The sequence below is a fragment of the Pantherophis guttatus genome, chromosome 3 (assembly GCF_059756535.1).
Source record: "Pantherophis guttatus breed Tessera chromosome 3, ASM5975653v1, whole genome shotgun sequence".
NCBI classification, from domain to species: domain Eukaryota; kingdom Metazoa; phylum Chordata; class Lepidosauria; order Squamata; family Colubridae; genus Pantherophis; species Pantherophis guttatus.
Genome location: NC_142065.1, coordinates 133698731 through 133720680, shown reverse-complemented (window position 1 = coordinate 133720680; position 21950 = coordinate 133698731).

Here is a 21950-nt window from a genome sequence, read left to right as displayed (position 1 = left end):
ATAAATAAAACTAAAGATCCAGGATCTTTCTCTAACATACGCTAATCAAGTACATGTAGAAAACACAAATTCTGATTATTTTGATCTACAAATCAAAGCAATGGATAACAATGGAAGTTTTATTTTTACATAGTTACACTAAGATTGAAGATATAACTTGATTGTGAAACTTTCTATATTCTAAAACCATTAAGTTTCAGTCAATATTTTATAGACTTCCTGAATCTTTTTCTAGGGAAGAATGTGAGTGGTGATTTAGCCAGGCAATCCTTTTCATAAATGCCAATCACATGTTTTCGATTTCCAAATGTGACCAGCAACTCAATTTTTTTAAAAATGTTGACATTAAACCAAAAGAGGCTTTGCTAGAAATATTAATGAGTAATGCTACTCTCTGCAATAGTCTTATGTTGTTTAAATTTCCCATGATTCCCTTAACTAAAGAAGTTTAGTGATTTTTCAAAAGATAAGTGGTGAGGGGGATCACAGTAATCATCCTTTTGCTGAAAAGACAATATGGATATCCCATAAAGTAATGAGAGCCAGATTGGTATAGTGGTTAAGGCACCAGGTTAGAAACTGTGAGACCATGAGATTATTCCTGATTTAGGAACAAAGTCACCTGGGTGACCTTGGGCCAGTTACTCTCTTTCAATCCTAAGAAGCAAGCAAGGACAAATCATCTCCAAAATCCTATAAAGAAAACTCCAGAGACATAACCAGGCACTCTCCGGGAATCAAGCCTGACTGAAATCTTAACTGTAATATAAATATATAAGCTGAAAAAAATCTATTTAAAAATTCCTAATATACTACAAATTCCTTTGGTATTTTTTATATTCACAGGTTATCCTCATGCTTCTAAATGGGTTACTTCAATTTGTAAAAAATGTATCCTTCTTTGTTGTTGTTAGTTGTTAGTTGTGAAGTCGTGTCCAACCCATCGCAACCCCATGGACAACGTTACTCCAGGCCTTCCTGTCCTCTACCATCCTCTGGAATCCATTTAAGCTCATGCCTACTGCTTTAGTGACTCCATCCAGCCATCTCATTCTCTGTATTGGACACCTTCCGACCTGAAGGGCTCATCTTCCAGCATCATACCTTTTTGCCTTTTGGTACTGTCCATGGGGTTTTCATGGCAAAGATACTGGAGTGTGTTGCTATTTCCTTCTCCAGTGGATCACGTTTTGTCAGAGCTCTCTGCTATAACCTGTCTGTCTTGGGTGGCCCTACACAGTATAGCTCATAGCTTCATTGAGCTATGCAAGCCCCTTCGCCATGACAAGGCAGTAATCCATGAAGGAGGTATCTTTCTTATCTCTCCTGTAAATCTGCCATGACAAGGCACCACCATCTTATCTTGGCTTGATTGATACTGATGAAACTCATAGATGGGCCAAGCAATCCATATGTTGGATTTTGTTTTATACTAATTAAGATGTAAGGAGTAAATTATTATTGTTATTAGATAGGTCAATAAAATTTGGTTTGTAAAGATAATCATGAACTTATCTACCACAGCTTACTTCAATACTAAATGAAAAAGTTATTTTGGTTCAGATTCACATCACCTCCTTATTATAAAGAAAAGAGACCATAACTTTTCATGATATATTTGATATAAAATAAAGTAGCATTGAAGCCATCCATACTACTAGCATTATGTAAAATGGATGGCTGCTTATATAGCCAAAGTAAGAACTGGAAGAGGTGATAAGCATTGTTATGGGGTTATAAATAAAATAAATGATTGGAAAGACTTAGGTAGGAAAGTGAGAATAGTATGAAAATTGGGGAAAAAATAAATATGTAGGCTGGAGTTCTTGATTTAAAGGGAAATAAAGCTGAGGTTAGTCAAAGACACATTTTTGGACTTAAACAGATTTTAATAAGCTCAATGTAGTGATAAGAGGGATCCCATGGCAGGAGAAGTTAATAGAAAAAGAAGTTCAAATTGGTTCTTTCATCAACATACAAATTTACCATATGTGTATAAATGTATATGTGCATGTGTTTTTCTCTGTGTGCATGTATGGGTGTGGACATATATATCACATATATTAAATAATATTACAATCAAGATAAGTAATTTGTTCAAGACTGAAACTATTACCACAATATATTAACATAGTAATACTATATTAATACTTTGATGTGAATTGCAGTGGTTCTTTCTTTTCTATCTTAAGTTTAGCTTTGGATAAAAAGTGAAATAATAATTTACAAAATGGCAATTAATACAGATAGATTTTTTAACTTTTCAACATTTTAAGGGTTTTTTAAATAAATTGAATATTAATAACATTGTATAAACATTATTGCTTTGAAATCCGCATTGACATAATACAATGTATTTTGACTTGCAACGATATAATAAAAAAGGGAAAAGATATTTAAAAAGAGATGGTTCTATGAAAGAAATATTAACAGAACAACTTGAAACAATTAAATGTAGCAAGCAATGGAGGAGGGGGCAGAAAGAGAAAGTAAAATAAGTGCATGTGCTACACAGGAAACTTAATGATCTTTGGTGGCTGGGCGAAAGAGGGAGATACCATAGAGGAAATTGAAAGAGAGTCAATGATAAAGAAAGAATAGACAGAGAGCCTGGATTAGATATGACATGGAAGTGAACAATGAGAATGAAGTGAGGTGAATTTAGGGAAGGATAATAATCAGTTATATCAGCACCTGGTTGATACTGATTAATCATATCTTAATAGGAAGGAAGGAAGGTTAAAGTGATCTCAAAATCTTAGTGTGGCTTCAGGTTTCTCTGTTTTCTTTCTAAACATAGTTAATGCACAATATTTTATCTCTAAATCAATTTCTAAATTTTTACTTCCCCCCCCCCGTATTGAAATGCAAAATTATTACGGTTTCAACAAGAAAAATTTCTTCAAAAATTATAGTGACTCTAGTATGGCATGTTCATAGAATTAAGTCACTGATTTCTACCATAAAACTGGTAATGTAATTGTGTAATAGGCAATTACAGAACAATGATCTGAACTTTGCATTTCAGATCTTTTTATATTCGTACTACACTAGTAATGATTTGGATGCTATTTATGACAGATGGTCAACACTATCTTCTCTCCCAGACTGCAAAATATCCTCGTATTAATTCTTGTTATCAATGTATATATTTCTAATTTACTTCAGTAAATGTATAAGTTTAGAGGGATAACATGATCAAGAGACTGGAATAGCTCCTTATGAGGAAAGACTGAGATTTGAGGCTTTTGAATCTTGAAAGGAGACAGATGAGAAGGCACATGATTTAAGTGTATAAAACTATGCCTGGTGTGGCTACAGTGGATAAGGTGAAGTTATTTTCTTCTTCTAGAGCCACTCAATGAAATTGGAGCCTGGAAGAACCAAAATTTAATTATGCATTGTGTAAAAAAAAAAAAAAATCCCTTTGTGCTGATTCTTCCAGGATTCAATTTCATTGAGTCAGGAAAGAGACAAAAGTAATTTGTCACACACCTAATTAAATTTTGGAAGTCACCACTATAAGATAGTGCTGGCTATCAGCTTGTTGGCTTCATAAAAGCTTGGAACAACTCATGAAACTCATTGGGATCAATTGCTATCATTCTGTAAGGCAGTGTGCCTGCTTCTGAAGTTTTTCTGGAGACTAGCGATTTCCTTGTGCTGTTGGTTGACCAATATGAGAACAAACTACTAGACCTTATGGCCAATCCAGCAGAGCACTGCTTATGTTAATAACTCCCAACACCTGGAATATCTGTAAAGGGTCTTCTTTGACAATTGTCAATTCTTGTTGATCTGCTTAGCTAATAATCATACACTTTTTAAAACATTAAGATCATATATTTTATGAATCTTTCTGCCTTTGAATTCCCCTTGTATATGGTGCTATTAAATACCAGGTTGAAGAGTAAGAGATATAGATTTGTCAAATTACCTCTAGATTCTTACCACAATCATTTTCATTTCATTTGGATGTGGCCAAATGCTTTTTCTTGGAGATTTAATATGTCTGATTGGCAACCATTCTCATCCAGATTAAACCGTGCATAGGGGATTTTTCTCTAACAAAGTTATGCTATTTCATTATTTAAAACATCATTTTCCCCACAAACCTTTCTATCAAGAGGTAGTTCCCATCTTCAAAAAAGGGGAAAAAAATAGATCCAGGAAACTACAGACCTATCAACCTGACCGCCATACCAGGGAAGATTCTGGAAAAGATAATCAAGCAATGAATCAGCAAACACCTAGAAGCAAACATAGTAATAACCAAAAGCCAACATGAGTTTGTCAAAAACAGATCATGCCAGACTAATCTTATTGCATTCTTTGACAAAGTGACAAAATTAGTGGACCAGAGGAATACTGTCGATATAATTTACTTGGACTTCAGTAAGGCATTTGATAAAGTTGACCATAACCTACTACTAGATAAAGTAGAAAAATTTGGGTTAGACAGAATCACCACCAGATGGATTCGTAACTGGCTGACCAACTGCACTCAACATGTAGTCCTCAATGGAACTGCATCTACATGGAAGGAAGTATGCAGTGGAGTACCCCAAGGCTCTGTTTTAGGCCCAGTATTCTTCAACATCTTCCTCAATGACTTGGACGAGGGGACAGATGGGAAACTCATCAAATTTGCAGATGACACCAAGCTGGCAGGAATAGCCAACACTCCAGAAGATAGGCTTAAGATACAGAAGGATCTTGACAGACTTGAACATTGGGCGCTATCTAACAAAATGAATTTCAATGGTGAAAAAAGTAAGGTTCTACATTTAGGCAAGAAAAACAAAAGGCACAGGTACAGTATATGTAGTACCTTGCTCAATAGTAGTAACTGTGAGAGGGATCTTGGAGTCCTAGTTGACAACCATTTAAATATGAGCCAGCAGTTTGTAGCAGCTGCCAAAAAAGCCAACACAGTTCTAGACTGCATAAACAGAGGGATAGAATCACTGGAGGCTGGAGACTAAAACGTATGAAGAATTGTTGCAGGAACTGGGTATGTTTAGTTTAATGAAAAGAAAGACTAGGGGAGACATGATAACAGTGTTCTGATATCTCAGGGGCTGCCACAAACTATTCTCCAAAGCACCTGAGGGTAGAACAAGAAGCAATGGGTGGAAACTAATCAAGGAGAGAAGCAACTTAGAACTAAGGAGAAATTCCCTGACAGTTAGGACAAATAATAAGTGGAACAACTTGCCTCCAGAAGTTGTGAATGCTCCAACACTGGAAGTTTTTAAGAAGATGTTGGATAACCATTTGTCTGAAGTGGTGTAAGGTTTCCTGCCTTAGCAGGGAGTTGGACTAGAAGACCTCCAAGGTCCCTTCCAACTCTGTTATCATGTTGTTATGTTATGTTATGTTATGTTATGTTATGTTATGTTATGTTATGTTATGTTATGTTATGTTATGTTATGTTATGTCATGTCATGTTATGTCATATTATATTATATTAAGATCCTTTGTAACTCTATGAAGTATTCATTTCAATGGACAGGATCTCAGAGATAAGTGCAGTTTTGTCTTCCTCAGCTTTGGCTTTAGGATTTGAGAATATTAATTCTCACAATCCAACACAGAACAGAATATAGTCACAAACTGTCCTAAATTTATTGATACAACATTGATCTATTATTTCATAAACATTGGCACAACATTATTTTTCTTGTGTATATATACATGTTGGTTGCCAAGGGTCCCTCAATTCTTTGATAATACCTTCAAGGAACCATTCTTGCAGATATTTTCAAACATAGTTAGGAAGTGCTAATTGGCAGGGAAATTGAAAGGGACGTGATGGCTCAGTGGCTAAGACACTGAGTTTGTCAATCGAAAGGTCAGCAGTTTAGCGGTTCGAATCCCTAGTGCCGCGTAACGGGATGAGCTCCTGTTTCTTGTCCCAGCTTCTGCCAACTTAGCAGTTCAAAAGCAGGTAAAAAATGCAAGTAGAAAAATAGGGACCACCTTCGGTGGGAAGGTAACAGTGTTCCTTGTGCCTTTGGCATTTAGTCACATTGATTTGTGATTTGTGACTCCATTTGACCATGGAGATGTCTTTGGAGAGCACTGGCTCTTCGGCTTTGAAACGAAGATGAGCACTGTCCCCTAGAGTCGGGAACAACTAGCACGTATCTGCGAGGAGAACCTTTACCTTAATCTATAAATGATTATGTAAGATAATAGAGTGTTCTAAACCTTTGGCACCATCAACATTGCATCAAATAAAAGGGAAAACATCAGGTATATTTTCCTTTTTCTGCTCCTTAGAAATAAGGGGAATCCCTCAGCTGTAATCTATCTGATCACTACTTAATTTTTTTTGTCCCCTCTGTTGTGGTCTGCCAGCAGCCTGCAAAGCTGGCAGTGGAGTCAGACAGTGAGGAGACTGGGGAGGAACATGGGCTAGTCCTGGAGTCTGGGGAAGGCTTGGACGAAGGCTCTGCATCGGAGGCAGAGATGGGGCCAGGGCCATCTGGGAGTTATGTGTGGACTCCGGAGCCTCCAGAGTCAGACATCAGAAAGGAAGAGGAACAGGAGGAGCCTGTTCCTAGTGCACATATGCGCAGAGCTGCCAGAAGGCAAGAACAGTTAAAACAAAAGGGACAACTCAGGAGTAAAGCCTGGAGATGATTGGCCTTTCCCATAAGGCTTAAAAGAGGAGCAAAGGCACGTGGGCTCTTTGTAGGAAAGCAACGTTGTTAATTCTGTTCCCAGTCGGCATCTCTGATTCTGGACTCCATGTGGCTTTGGCCAAGTAGGTCTTTGGCAAAGTGTCAAGGGGGATAAAAGTGGGTGATTATCCCGAAGGATTATCCCTGATTATCCTTCAGGCCTGACTTCTCCTGAAGGACTTTTTGCAACTAATTGGGACTGAGCTGTGAATGAATGTAATTCACAGCTGTTGCAATAAAAGGTTTTTGGGACTACTTGTGTGTTTTAATGACTCAGGAAGCCTAGGTCACAACACCATCAAGGAAGAAGACAGATTCTATATATCAACCTGAATCAGAGCTCTATGATAACTTATATTTCAACATTAGTGTTATTGACATTGCAACCAGATGGTTTTTAATAAAACTGGAAAAATACCATTGCAAACACTTGTAAACTCAGACAGAAACTCTTTCTGTAATAAGCATTTATTTTCACAGTTTCATAGATTTATCACTCTTGACTGTTGGATCAATATTTTAAAACATCAAGTCCATCTGATTAAATTCATCAGTCATCATAGACAAAGAAACAAATATTAAAGAAATCTGGACTATTACTACATAGCATTAGTATTATGTTAAGGGTGCATTTAAATGAAGCTTTGTGACATAACATACTTTCACCGATTTACAAAAAGTTTCTGTAAATATTGTTTTGATGGAGAGGTTGTAAAGAAATTTCTAATAACTTTGGACAATCTACAAACAAACTTTCACACCTCTCTAACTAGTGTAAAATATCATTTTCAAGTACAAATTTAGATTTAAAAAAAAAAGAATACAAAAGTGAGAAAGCTTTTTAGCTTTTTCTTTACTATTTAATTTGTAGAGAACAATGTTTGTTTGTTTATCGCATTTATATAGCTGCAAATCTCCTACAAAGGGGAGTCTGTGGCACACAACAATAAACAAAACAGCCCATATAAAATGGAATAAAAATCTAAAAGTCACAGTAATAATAACAAAAACTACAATATTAACCCTGGGTGAAAGGAAAATGAAAATGGTTCCCTCAGCATACAGCCGTAAGGGTAAAACCCCAGCTCCCTGGGAGCCACAGGCCTGGCTGTATAACCAGATTTTGAAGGGCTTACAAGAGATCAAAATGGATGGGGGAAATCTAATTTCAAGGGGAAGGATGTTCCATATGGTGAACAATGTTAATGTTAACCTCCTGCAACTTTTTAATTTGCCAGGTTTCTAAGGTGATTCATATTTATTTATTTATTTATTTTTATTTTATTGAATTTCTATACCGCCCTACTCCCGAAGGACTCAGGGCGGTGCACAGCCAAGAAATAAAACACATAGATATACAAAATTTAAAATCGAATAAAATGAATTAAATAAATTTGGCTGAATTAATACCCATAATTTAAGATACCCATATTTTAAAATACATTAAAAATTAAAAATTTACATTTAAAAGGGAGAAGATTTAGGCGAGGCCAGCTTGATGAAATAAAAGCGTCTTCAACTCGCGGCGGAAGGTGCGCAGATCCGGAATCCTCCGTATCTCTGGGGGGAGCTCATTCCAGATCGTCGGTGCCCCCACAGAGAAGGCTCTCCCCCTAGGGGCCGACAGCCGACATTGTTTGGCCAACGGCACCTGGAGGAGCCCCTCTCTGTGGGAGTTTACTGGTCGGTGGGAGGCTGTTGATGGTAGTAGGTGGTCCCGTAAGTAATCAGGTCCTAAGCCATGGAGTGCTTTAAAGGTGGTAACCAGAACCTTGAAGCGCACCCGGAAGACCACCGGGAGCCAGTGCAGCTCGCGCAGGAGAGGTGTTACATGGGAGCTCCATGTTGCTCCCATAACCACCCGCGCGGCCGCACTCTGCGCCAGTTGGAGCCTCCGGGTGCACCTCAAGGGGAGCCCCATGTAGAGAGCATTACAATAGTCCAGACGAGAGGTGACGAGGGCATGAGTGACTGTGCGTAACGAGTCCCGATCTAGAAAGGGACGCAACTGGCGAATCAGGCAAACCTGATGAAAAATCCTCCCGGTCACGGCCGTCAAGTGCTCTTCTAAAGACAGCCGTGAGTCCAGGAGGACGCCCAAGTTACGAGCCCTTTCGGTGGGGGGCAATGATTCGCCCCCAATAGCCAGCGATGGCGCCAGCTGACTATATCGGGACGTCGGAAACCACAGCCACTCGGTCTTGGATGGGTTGAGCCTGAGCCTGTTTCTCCCCATCCAGATCTGTACGGCCTCCAGGCACTGGGACATCACTTCAAGGGCATTGTTGGGGTGGTCCGGGGTGGAGATGTACAGCTGGGTGTCGTCAGCGTACAGCGTACAGATGGTACTTCACCCCGAAACCACGGATGATCTCGCCCAGCGGCTTTACATAAATGTTGAACAGAAGGGGCGAGAGAACCGATCCCTGCAGCACCCCACATATAAGGGGCCTCGGGGTCGATCTCTGCCCCCCTGTCAACACAGACTGCGACCGGTCAGAGAGAAAGGAGGAGAACCACTGTAAAACGGTGCCTCCCACCCCCAACCCTTCCAGCCGGTGCAGCATGATACCATGGTCGATGGTATCAAAAGCCGCTGAGAGGTCTAACAGGACCAGGACAGAGGAACAACCCCTGTCCCGAGCCCTCCAGAGATCATCAACCAATGCAACCAATGCCGTTTCCGTGCTGTACCCAGGCCTGAAGCCCGACTGGAACGGATCTAGATACGACGCTTCATCCAGGTACTGGGGTAGCTGTTGCGCAACGAAGCAAAGGTTGGAGACTGGACGATAATTAGCCAATACTGCCTCTTTCAAGGCGGCGGGAAAGACACCCTCACCCAACGAAGCATTTATAATCCCCTGGAGCCAGCCTCGCGTCACCTCCCGGGAAGCCAGCACTAACCAGGAGGGACACGGGTCCAACAAACATGTGGTCGCGTTCAATCTACCCAGAATCCTGTCCACGCCATCTGGGGTCACAGGATCAAACTCATCCCAGATAACAGTCTCAAGACCTGTCTCCGTTACCCTCGCTGGATCTATCCCATCAGAGTCCAGACCTGCCCGAATCTGAGTGATTTTGTCATACAGATACTGAACAAAATCCTTGGCTCTTCCCTCCAAGGGGTCCTCCTGTGCTTCCTGGTGGAGCAGGGAGTGGGTCACCCTAAACAGGGTGGCCAGGCGATTATCTGATGATGCAATAAGAGCAGTAAAATGAGTACATTTTGCTGCTTTTATCGCCACTAGGTAACTCCTAATATGAGATTTTACCAGTGTTCGGTCAGATTCAGAAAGACTAGCCCTCCAACAGCTCGCTAGGCGTCTTTTCCGGCGCTTCATCTCCCTCACCTCCTCGGTGAACCAAGGAGCCAGGCGAGATCGGCGCCGGGTCAGAGGCCGCAAAGGCACGACTCGATCCAGGGCTCCAGCAGCCGCCCTATCCCAGGCGGCCGCTAGGTCCCCAGATGAGGCGTGAGCCAGAACCTCCGGGATTGACCCAAGCTCCATCTGGAACCTATCAGGTTCCATCAGGCACCTGGGGCGGTACCATCTTACCGGTTCCGCCTCCCTGCAGCGGGGTGCCGTGGTTCGAAGGTCAAGGCGAAGGAGCGAGTGATCTGACCATGACAAGGGCTCGATGACTATATCCCCTATCTCGAGATCACTCAACCACTGTCCAGAGACAAAAACCAAGTCCAGTGTGTTTCCCCCCCTGTGCGTAGGGCCATGAATTAGTTGGGTCAGGTCCATGGCCGTCATGGAAGCCATGAACTCCCGAGCCACCTCAGACGCCTCACCCACGGATAGCAGGTTGAAATCCCCCATGACCATAAGTCTGGGGGTATCAACCGCCACCGCGGCAATAACGTTGAGTAGCTCGGGCAGGGCTGCCGCCACGTGGCAGGGAGCCAGGTACGTGATCAGCAAACCCATCTGAACCCCGTGGCCCCACTTCACAAGGAGAGACTCACAACCAGCTGTCTGAGGTACAGTGGTCTCCCTCGGCCTAAGGCCTTCTCTAATAATAACTGCTACTCCCCCACCCCTCCCCTGTGACCTTGGCTGATGGAATGCATGGAAACCTGGTGGGCACATTTCTACCAGAGGGACCCCTCCCTCTGGGCCCAACCAGGTCTCCGTAATACCCGCCAGGTCTGCTCCCCCCTCATAAACAAGATCACAGATGAGGGGGGCTTTATTTACTACAAACCTGGCGTTGCACAACATCAAGCGAAGGCCCGGGCCCTGAAGGTCTGTACTACCTGGAGAACGGGTGGAGCCTTGGGGGCCGGAGCACTCTACCGCTTGAAGACAGCGGGTGCGTGCTCCCTTAACATGATATGGCCCCCTGCTCCCGCCATATCTACCCCTCCCACACACAGTACCGATGGTAAAAACATAGTCTGGACCAGCTCGACCCCCTCCGGATCCCCCACCATCCCCGCCGAACGTCCTGGCCAAGCCCGACTCTCCCCCTAGTGGGTTATCCCCCAAACCCACAATCCTAATTCCAATCCCACTCCCCTCCCCCCTCCCAGAACCCCTTAAAAGTTTAAACAAGGACAATTTTAAAAAGCCCCGCAGCCCCCTCTTTGCGGCATGCCACCTCTTGGGACTCCAGAGCCCGTCATCGAGGTAGGCCCTCGATAGAATGGAGGGCCAAGCCTGCGAGAGGGGGGAGTCTCGCAGACCAAGAAGCTCCGCTGCTGAGTACATTAATCATAATGGGTGACACGACCATATCCTGAGGGTGTATATAAAGGACCGAGGAGAAGACAAAGGAATGGGGGATCTCAGAGACATATTTGCAGGACCATGTCCCCTGTCCCCTCACAACAGAGGACATAGTCCAAAGCCAGGACGACCACAGTTCCAAGGGGGAAATAGATCCAACCACCCTCTCACGGTGGTTAGGTCAGCTGGACAGCCCCCTCTTGTGGTGGGGTGGCAGCAATGAACCGATGCATATAGACAGCGTCCGGGGGTCAGGTCCAAAAATCGCCCTCTCACGGCGTTTTGTCCGGTGGTAAAGACCGATGGTAAAGTCCCCTCACTGGTAAAGTCCCCTCGCTGGTAAAGTGCATATATGTAGAAAGCTGGTAAAGTGCATATATGTAGAAAGCGTCCTGGTTCAGCCCCCAGTTCAGCACACACATATGTGTGTGTGCGTGTGTGTGTGTCAGGCTCGAAGCCGAAGTGAGAGCTCCCATTTCTTTTCCCAGGGCTTCTGGCTGACAGAGCAAAGGGGGGTAGTAATAGAAGGGTTTTGTAGACAAAATAGAATAACTCTTCGGTGAGTCAGAGATATTCCAACCACTGACTGGCCCGAGGGGGAGGAGAGTCATAACCAAGCAACCAGCTAGCATCCAGATTGGACAATGTGATTTATTCTTTTGAGAAGACTAAAAATGTTTTCTTTTAAGGTGGTGGAAAGCCCAGGAAGATTTAGAACTAGCTTTCCACAAGTTTGTGCCAAGATGCTAATTCCAATAAAGACTGCTCTTTGAGGTCTTAACCTGCCTTGGGGTTCTGCTTTGAACTGGAGGCATTACTTGGAACACTGACAGTGTGTATATGCACATATACATGCATCTTGAAAATAAAAGGAGTAATGCATCAGTGATAGTGCCCTGATGACTTGCATACACTATAAGGATTAAACAATGGGTGAGGGGAAAAATAAGATCCATACGATATAAATTAAAAAAAAATTCAAAAATTAAATCTAGATCATACATGGTAATTATTCATTTTTAAAAAATATAAAAATATTTCAAAAATAGATAAAAAACACATGAGGTAGAACACATAATCCAATCCTTTCTTTAATGTTTATTTCCATTTACATAAAATAATTCTCTATGCCAAGCTTCAAGCTTGGTAAAACTAGAATTCTTCATAAAATGCCAAGAATACTAAATCTAAAATGTTGGAAGAAGTATTTGGAGTAGAGTGACTCAATGTAACTCCACAGAACAATGAATCATTCTACAGGAATAAACAAATTGAAGCAATAAGGAACTCAGTTCTGAATACCAATCAGAGATAAGGAAATTAACTTCCATGCAGCAAATAATCTTTGACCAGTAGCTAGAAAATCAATGAGATGATGAGCTGAGATGATGAATAATGAAAAACCAATGACATGCAACCGACAAAAGATGAAATCAAAAGCTGGTCAGAGCTAATCAGAAGATCTCCCTGTTTATATCACGTGGCCAGAATACAACAAGATAAGGGTATGTGTGTGTGTGGGGGGGGGTGCATGTGTGTGCGATATTTAACAAATTATAACTAAAAACACTTTTGTACATTAACCGAGACTGTGTATTGTGTTTTCCCTTGATCACTTACTTACTGAAAACTGTAATAATTCGCCTTCACATTTACATCTTTAAATTCTACATTTTCTCAAGGTCATATTAATGTATGCTGCAATTTGAAACCCTTGAAAAAGGACCCAGGATTGGACATGAAAAAAATAATATGAGTCAAAAAGCTTTCAAAGTTTCTATAATGTCAGCACAAGAAATTTCACAACTAATCTTTTAAACACAAACAAAATATATATTAAGTTCATTCTTAAATAATACTATTTTCTGGTATCTCTGTCCTTATTTGAACACATTAATAAATGTACTACAGGTCATAATAACTTCATCAATTGCTACAAAAAAAGTTATTTCCCCCATAGAAGTTATTTAATTACGGTATAGCCTGATTTAAGGATCCACTGTTTGTATAATAGATGCAACAAGAATGTAAAGGTTTTGTTCCACTGATACACATTTTGCAGAAATATTGTTTACTTGGGATGTTTGGATTATCACTTGTACTTCAGGGGGAAAAAATCAAAATAAAATATTTAAAAAGTAAAATATGGAGGACAATGTTACAAAATGTTTGAACATATATGCAAGAGGATCTATACCAGAATTATATTTATAATGAGATCCAATTTAATATGGTGCTTAAGGTGCTAAACTAGTAACAGCAGATTGTAAGTATTAGTACTCTCTTAGATATGAAAACTGGATAGGTGACTTTGGACCAGTCATTCTGCCTCAATCCAACCCATTTCAAAGGGCTGTTGTTATAGAAATATAGGAGGAGCCTTATGTATGCTATCTTAAGTAGTACGATATAAATACAGATTATAAATAAAATAATATAAAGTTTTAGGAGTGCTAAACAGGAACTTAATTCTTTGTACAAAAATATATTAAGGATCAGGTAAACATCTAAAATTAGTGTATTTTTAATGTTTCTTCTGATCATGTAATATCAGATTAATATCAGGGTCAAATATAGCTTAGGGAAAATACATACAGTATATATATCATATCTATTTCTAAGGATACATATGAACAAGTGGCCTATTTATCTTCATCATCTGTCTAAGAAAAACAATATAATTAAATCTACAAAAACAGCAGAAGCTCCTGGTGCAGAGGGTTACCTGTTGAGAGTTATATTGAGTTCTTTCTCTTAATAATATTGGACGTTTATAATATTGTCTTTTTAATAAAATCTTTTCCAACATCCTTCAGTAAAGCCAATATAATATAAGTGATACTGAAGGATGATAAAACTCCTGCTGATTGTGCAAATTATCATCTGATTTCCTTGTTAAATGTTCCTGCAATAATATTGACAGATACTCTGACACAAAGATTAACAATCTCTTTGACCATCATCCTGCCGAAGCTAGTTTTCAAGGTCACCAACTATTTGATAATTTTAATTTATTAATGACTATCCTTTTAATAATAGAATGTTACAAGATCAACATTGTGCATTATATCTCCAAAAATTTTAACTTACCACTATGTGAAGAATTAAAAATTGACAAAGCTCAAGGGAGACAGCAAAAACAATTAATCTTCAATGTTGGAAGGGCAGAATATATATAATCTTGGATCACAAGTAAGTGACCGCTTTCTATTTACAGGTTGGCTTTCTAGTGATGTAATAGATGTAATAGAAAGAATGGACTAATTTTCCACCCAATGATCACTTGGCCTTCTCACAAACTTCTCAGCAATCAATAAAGGCACTACTATGGAAGAAATTTCCCATATGTGTTTACAAACTAAGTTAAAGTATTTAAAAATTTAAACAATACAGCCAAAAGATAAACAGAGGTAGATGCAAGCATTTCATATTGACTCATCAGTACCTACATTACAATAACATGGTTGAAATCAGCCTCAAATATAAGATCTAGGAAGAGCATTAATTAAGCCTATAACCTATGCAGGAAAACAACCAATGGCAAGTTTTATTCCCACAGGAAGCGTAAATTGACATAAAGCCGTGTTTGCATGCACAAGGGGGCTTCAAACGGTTAATGGCAACTGCCTCAGCAAAATGCAGGAAATGAGAGTTCCGGTGGCACAGTAGAACTTTAAAGGCAGAGTTTTGATCCACCTGGTGACACATAGATAGAAATTATCTCGCAATGGCCGAAGAAGGCATTTTATAGCCATGGTTTGCTGTTGTTGTTGGGTTACTCAAGGCTGTTTGGATCCATATTTGAAAATTGCCTCTACATGTGTAGGATCTCACTTTGCAGTTCATCAAAGAACAATGTCTAGAGTTAACAGCATTCAATTCATGTTATAGCTAAGCATTTTAAGCTATACAGATTTGCTTTTGAATCAGGCAGTTACAAAATTCCAGTGAAATCACTGGATAAAATGTCATTCCCAGAAAACGGGCAGCACACATGACAATTACACTGTAGCATCAAACATCTGTAGGGAAGCATAAGATGTGAAAGGCAGCATAAAATATATTGGGTGCTTAATGAAGAATTGATGCAAACATGTGCTCCAATGGTTAAAAAAGTCTTAAGCAAACAGATATTTTTGCATGAATTCTAATTCATACAGTAGAAATAAGTTTTCTTTGTGAACTGCAAGCCAGTTTATTACTTTTTCAACCATCTTTTTTTTTTTAATGGAATACAATTATCAATAGGCTTGGGAGGGAAAACAAAATGAACATAATAATAATAAATACCTAATTGTTCTACATGGGTAAATGTTACAATATCTTTCATATTCATTCACTGGCATATATCATGAATAAGATTTCAACCCTTTTTTTAATTTTTAAGCAAGCTGGTCAGGGAGGAAAGAAACCATTTGTGGGGATATAATGCTGATTTGAAATGCATGTGAACTGCACCCATTAAAACAAAATTTTCTATGCTTTGGACTTAGTTAAATTACCATCTGCACTACCAATAAAAACTATTGGCTGTGAAAATAAAGAACCATCAGTACCTAATGTCTGTCAATGCATTTGGGAAGTAAATGCTGCATCGTGAATTGTTCCTTGTACGTAGGATACTGATTTCAATTAAGGGAAAGACATCATTAGAAAGATTTAAGGCATTCTGTAGCCTGTGTTAAGATAAAGCGAATTATGCCTTACACTTTGACAGAGGACAGAGTTATTATACACAGTTCAAAATTAAATTACTACCTATAATTTCAATAATGGTAGTATATGATTAGGAAATTAAAAACAATAATGCCAGGCTCTCAAGAGGAACAGATATATGTACCTACAACAATTCTTCCTAAACTTTATTGAAAGAATGGAAAACATTTTAATCAATCTGTCTAATGTTCCACTCTCCTAATAATTAATTTAATATAACTGAACTATATTGCAATTTTTTTAAAAAACAAAACCAATTCTATAGCATCCTCATGGCTATATGACAGACTATAACAAAATGCTTATTATAATTTTCGTAACTTGAGTAAACAAGCTAAAATGTGATGCATGTTTTAAAATAAGTTAATTTTTTTTTCCTGAGATGGTTTCAGCAGAAGACTTGTTTTAATATTGGTATTGATAAGGAAAGCTGGATAGAAAGGCAGCTCCATGGGACAATGGGAGAAACAAATGAAGAAAGCAATGTCATCCTATCATGACACTAACTTCACCCCTTTAGTGCATGCATTGTGATAAGTAAGAAGAAGTAGTAAAAGAAGTCATAAAGAAGAAGTAAAAGGACAGAGCTTGTAATATAATAGGACAGCACTGCTTTCATTTTGAGAAAAACATCAGATCCTGTTGAGTCTGTTAAATATATTACCTTGAACAGCCTTAATAGTAGGAATACTACTATTTTGCTGGTATTGTTATAATTTGGAAATCAATTTACCTATTGCCTCCACCTAGTCTTTCCAGATACAGTTCAAAATCTATCTCTTATCAACTGCATAAAGCAAGTCCCATTTTAGCAGACATGAGCATTGTACAATTATGCTGAAGATCCACTTGCATAATTATCCAATGTTTTCCTGATCTTACTATATTGGCCAATTTTTCAGATTCCTATGTTTATGTCTGCTTTTTCCAAGGGGCAAAAGAAGTAATCCAACTATGAATAAATGTCCCAAAGGAGCTTTTTCAAAAGGCAACTGGACTTTCTTTGTTTTTTCTTGAAAATATTCCATGGCCTAGATGACTGAGAAACTCCATGACCATATGAATAAAGATAGTGATGAAATCCAAATTTCTTTACTATCAGTTCTTTGGGCGTGGCTTGGTGGGTGCGGTGAGGCTTTGTGGGCGTGGCTTTGTGGGCGTGGCAGGAGAAGGATACTGCAAAATCTTCATTCCCACCCTACTCCTGGGGGAAGGATATTGCAAAAACTCCATTCCCACTCCACTCTGGGGCCAGCCAGAGATGGTATTTGCCAGTTCTCCGAACTATTCAAAATTTCACTACTGATTCTCCAGAATCTGTCAGAACCTGCTAGATTTCACCCCTGAATAAAGGCCTAAAAAGAGTTTCAGATAATCCAGTCCCTACATTTGCCAAATGTGTATTTCTGTTGTGTAAAAAAAAAAATCCTGAAACTCTTGTTTCATCTGCTGTGTAAAAAGCAATCTTTATAAAAAATGATGTGTTTAAAAACATGTTAAAGTAGTAGAGCGTTTTTTTCCCTTTAAAAAATGGTGATGTAACTAGAGCATGGTCAGAAATTGCAAGTGAACAGATATTGCAATTATCCACTTGAACAGTCAAGGATTGAGAAATTTAAAAAACAACAACAGTCCAACTGAGAACAGGTCTTATGAAGCATAGAAGAAAAAATATATTCATGTTGACATAGATTCAGAAACGAAATCGCCATATGTCCCTGAGGAATTTCTTTATTCATCCAGCCCTCTAAATGATGAATCAAAACATTGTGGGAAAAGTTCATCCATAATTTCAGGAGAAACAATGGAGAAGAACAGTAAGAAACAACAAAAATGGAAAAAAAAAAATAATTGTTAAAGCAACTGGATTTCCTCAGTTGTTGCTAAACCAATCATAAGAAGTATGGCTTCAGAATATATTCAGTAATAGAACATGGCTTTTTCTTCTTATTTCATTTTTCATTTTTCATTTTATTAAATTTGTATACCGCCCTACTCCCGAAGGACTCAGGGCGGTGAACAGCCATGAAATAAAACATATAAATACAAAATTTAAAATAGAAATAAAACAAGTTAGATAAATTTGGCTGAACCATATTTAAAACCCCAATAATTTAAAACCAAATTTAAAATTCCCATTTAAAAGAGGAGAAGTTTAGGTCAGGCCGGCTTGCTGGAATAGGAACGTCTTCAGCGTGCGACGGAAGGTACGCAGATCCGGAATCCTCCGTATCTCGGGGGGAGAGCTCGTTCCAGATAGTAGGTGCCCCCACAGAGAAGGCTCTCCCCCTGGGGGCCGCCAGTCGACATTGTTTGGCCGACGGCACCCGGAGGAGCCCCTCTCTATGGGAGCATACTGGTCGGTGGGAGGCTATTGGTGGTAGCAGGCGGTCCCGTAGATAACCAGGTCCTAAGCCATGGAGCGCTCTAAAGATGATGACCAAAACCTTGAAGCGCACTCGGAAGACCACCGGGAGCCAGTGCAGCTCGCGCAGGAGAGGCGTTACATGGGAGCGCCACGTCGCTCCCATCACCACCCGCGCGGCCGCACTCTGCGCCAGTTGGAGCCTCCGAGTGCTCCTCAAGGGGAGCCCCATGTAGAGAGCATTACAATAGTCCAGACGGGAGGTGACGAGGGCATGAGTGACCGTGCGTAACGAGTCCCGATCCAGAAAGGGACGCAACTGGCGAATCAGGCGAACCTGATGAAAAATCCTCCCGGTCACGGCCGTCAAGTGCTCTTCTAAAGACAGCCGTGAATCCAGGAGGACACCCAAGTTGCGAGCCCTCTCCGTGGGGGCCAATGCTTCGCCCCCAATAGTCAGCGATGGCACCAGCTGACTATATCGGGATGTCAGAAACCACAGCCACTCGGTCTTGGATGGGTTGAGTCTGAGCCTGTTTCTCCCCATCCAGATCCGTACGGCCTCCAGGCACCGGGACATCACTTCAAGGGCATCGTTGGGGTGGTCTGGGGTGGAGATGTACAGCTGGGTGTCGTCAGCGTACTGATGGTACTCCACCCTGAAACCACGGATGATCTCGCCCAACGGCTTCACATAAATGTTGAACAAAAGGGGCGAGAGGACCGATCCTTGTGGCACCCCACATATAAGGGGCCTCGGGGTCGACCTCTGCCCCCCTGTCAACACAGACTGCGACCGGTCGGAGAGAAAGGAGGAGAACCACCGTAATACGGTGCCTCCCACCCCCAACCCTTCCAACCGGTGCAGCATGATAGCATGGTCGATGGTATCAAAAGCCGCTGAGAGATCTAATAGGACCAGGATAGAGGAACAACCTCTGTCCCGAGCCCTCCAAAGATCATCCACCAACGCGACCAATGCCGTTTCCGTGCTGTACCCAGGCCTGAAGCCCGACTGGAACGGATCTAGATACGTCGTTTCATCCAGGTACTGGGGAAACTGTCGTGCCACCACACTCTCAACAACCTTCGCAACAAAGCGAAGGTTGGAGACTGGACGATAATTAGCCAATATTGCCGGGTCCAGGGAAGGCTTCTTGAGGAGAGGTCTCACCACCGCCTCTTTCAAGGCGGCGGGAAAGACACCCTCACTCAATGAAGCATTTATAATCCCCTGGAGCCAGCCTCGCGTCACCTCCCGGGAAGCCAGCACTAACCAGGAGGGGCACGGGTCCAACAAACATGTGGTCGCATTCAGTCTACCCAGAATCCTGTCCACGTCCTCAGGGGTCACAGAGTCAAACTCATCCCAGATAACATTCTCAGGACCTGCCTCCATCATCCCCACTGGATCTACCCAGTCAGAGTCCAGATCTTCCCGAATCTGAGTGATTTTGTCATACAGATACTGAACAAAATCCTCGGCTCTCCCCTCCAAGGGGTCCTCCCTCGCTTCCTGGTGGAGCAGGGAGTGGGTCACCCTAAACAGGGCGGCCGGGCGGTTATCTGATGATGCAATAAGAGCAGCAAGATGAGTACATTTCGCTGCTTTTATCGCCACTAGGTAATTCTTAATATGAGATCTTACCAGTGTCCGGTCAGATTCAGTGCGACTGGCCCTCCAACTACTCTCTAGGCGTCTTTTCTGGCGCTTCATCTCCCTCAGCTCCTCAGTAAACCAAGGAGCCAGGTGAGATCGGCGCCGGGTCAGAGGCCGCAAAGGCACAACTCGATCCAGAGCTCCAGCGGCCGCCCTATCCCAGGCGGCCACTAAGTCTCCAGTCGAGGCGTGAGCCAGGACCTCAGGCATTGGCCCAAGCTCCGTCTGGAACCTATCAGGTTCCATCAGGCGCCTGGGGCGGTACCATCTTATTGGTTCCGCCTCCCTGCGGCGGGGAGCAGCGGTTCGAAGATCAAGGCGAAGGAGAGAGTGATCCGACCATGACAAGGGCTCGATGACTATGTCCCCTATCTCGAGATCACTCAGCCACTGTCCAGAGACAAAAATCAGGTCCAGTGTGTTTCCCCCCATGTGCGTAGGGCCATGAATTAGCTGGGTCAGATCCATAGCCGTCATGGAAGCCATGAACTCCCGAGCCACCTCAGACGTCTCACCCACGGATGGCAGGTTGAAATCCCCCATGACCATAAGTCTGGGGGTATCAACCGCCACCGCGGCGATAACGTTGAGTAGCTCGGGCAATTAAAGTTCTGCAGGAGTGGTTCTATTTTTAAGACAAATGTTTACGTATATTTTTAAGCCTCACATTCTATTTCACCATTTAATCAAGGTGATTTGTCTTTTACCATGAAATGTGGATAGATAATCTATACTCTTCTGTTCTAATAGCTTCAACTTAAGGACCACATCTTAAATTGTTTATTGCTTTTCTGACTTGTTGGGAGAAAAAAAACGCTGGGAAGAAAAGTTTCAAAATGGGCTATGACCTGAAAACACAGTAGTGTCTTAAACGTCCATATTTATTTTTATCCCACTCTCAACTCTTCAGGGAAATGGTGGCATTGCAATCTATTCTGCCTTTTCTGTTCTCCCAGTTTAAAAATTACTGTATATATGACACGACAATTGAAATATGAAACATACTGCTTTATCCATAAATGTCAGTGCCAATTGTCATTCAGTGATAGAGTTTACCATATAACAGACTATAACTTTCCCTTGAATTTAATCATACTTACAATGGACCCATTGAAATCAATGGGTCTATTCTAATGATAACTAAGGAAGAACTAAGTCTACAATCTCCTTATGCAATTTCTCCTCAGAAATTACACAATGTCTCCTCAGAAACATGAGCTTCTGGTTGAATATTATGAGAACTGTGTTTTGGAAGAACCAGTCAAATCATTCTAAATATTTTTCAAGGACAGTTCCATATAGACAATGTTGCACAGTCCAGACCTGAAGTGATCAGCTACATATTAAATATGTAACATGTATTTAGCATTTTGTTCATTTAAAATGCTTGTCATAGGTTTAGAAACGTGAGGGAAATATTTTCTAACTTTAAAAACCTTTATCTTGGGAATAGGTTGAAATACTGGAAATCTGTTGGCATTTTTAAAAACACACAAACCTACCAACACTGGGCAATCACAATTCTCTCCTCAGTAAAAAACAGAAGTTTAAATTAAGGCACAGCGTCATGCTGTCAGCCTGACATCTTCAAAATGGAAGAGCTGGATTTTGAAAAGATGTAAACAAAATATTTTGTTAAGACTCTGAAGATTTTACATGAAAAGCCCTCAGGGATCTCAGAGGGTTTTCTTTTAACATTGCATTGATGGGTACATGTATTAAAATCAGTTTTCTCACCAAATAAACTCCAATATCTACACAGAAGATTGCATAGTGGT